This window comes from Lycium ferocissimum, chromosome 3, assembly GCF_029784015.1.
Source record: "Lycium ferocissimum isolate CSIRO_LF1 chromosome 3, AGI_CSIRO_Lferr_CH_V1, whole genome shotgun sequence".
In the NCBI taxonomy this organism is placed as follows: Eukaryota; Viridiplantae; Streptophyta; class Magnoliopsida; order Solanales; family Solanaceae; genus Lycium; species Lycium ferocissimum.
Genome location: NC_081344.1, coordinates 12,995,001 through 12,996,496, shown reverse-complemented (window position 1 = coordinate 12,996,496; position 1,496 = coordinate 12,995,001).

Here is a 1,496-nt window from a genome sequence, read left to right as displayed (position 1 = left end):
TATTAAAATAAGATAGAATTTAATTACTTTTTCATTTTTTTCCTTACTCTAATAAATGTGAAAAGAGATTAATGTCATAAAAGAAAAAAATAATATTAAATGGAGATCAAATAATTAATAAGGTAAATTAGTGAAATTATAATTCTAATTGACGTTTCCTTAAAAAAAATCGTGTAAAAAATAACATGACAAGTAAAATGAGTTAAACAAAAAAATATTTACTAAAAAAAATTAAAAAATAGAAGTTCTTCATTTAAATAGAAAATCAAGTTTCTATTTTGTTTCATTTTAAGCATGTAAAATTAAAATAATTTGAATTAGAATTATCCAAATCAAAATTTGATAAAAAAATTATATGTGGCCACTTTACTATTACTACTATATAGAAGATGTTTAGGATTAAGGCAGACTGCTGTCCGTTGCTCGGTTCTACTTTTTTTATTTAAGGGCAAAAATGCTTTGCGGTCCCACCTACTTTTTTTTATTTAAAAAATGACGTTTTATACTTTATATTACCAACTCTTCTAAAAAAGAGATAGAAATACTTTATTATATTTCTATTTTTCTTCTACTATATAAGACGGCCACTCCATGATTCGTCGGCTACCACTTTAAAAAAAAAAAAAAAACAACTGATGCTTACAATATCGCTATTATTTTATCTCAAAGAAAGGAAAATAGTTTTCTTTTAAATGAAGTCTTCTTTTAAAAGTATTAATAAATTTTCGTAGCAAAGACGAATATAATAAAGTTTGTATACGCGTAACACAAACTATAATGTTATATATATATATATATTATCATTATCTAAACACAACTACATATATATAAATACACTATAATCCGAAGTGTTAAGTATTTTACACCTTTAAATTAATCGAATTAAAATTGAAAGTATTAACCGATGCTTAAATATTGCTATTATTTTATCTCAAAGAGAGGAAAATAGTTTTCTTTTAAACAAGTCTTCTCTTTAAAAAAGTATTAATAAATTTTCGTAGCAAACACGAATATAATAAAGTTTTAAGTACGAAGACAAACTACATTGTTATATTAATCGTATTTCTAACATACGTATATATATATATATATTATCACCGTTCTAAACACAACTACATATATATATAAATACACTATAACTGCTGCCGCCCGTGCGTGTGCATCTAAGCACACTAGAAACGCGCTTCTATACATGCATCGTCGTCCGTTCCAAAAAAAAAAAAGGGTGGGCCTCATATTAAACACCAAGCAATTAAAAAAAAAAAACCCATCATCTCCACCCATATTAACAAAATAAAGCAATATCAAAAAAAAAAAAATGAACCCGTATTAAAAAACAATTAATGTCAAAAAAAAAGTGTAACCCTATATTAAAAAATTAAACAATTTTCGTGTAATTTCTAAAGTATCCCATTACGTCAATAATGACATTCATTGCCACATACGTATCAATCCATTAAAATAGACAGTTCCACTATCAGATAACAAAAATATAG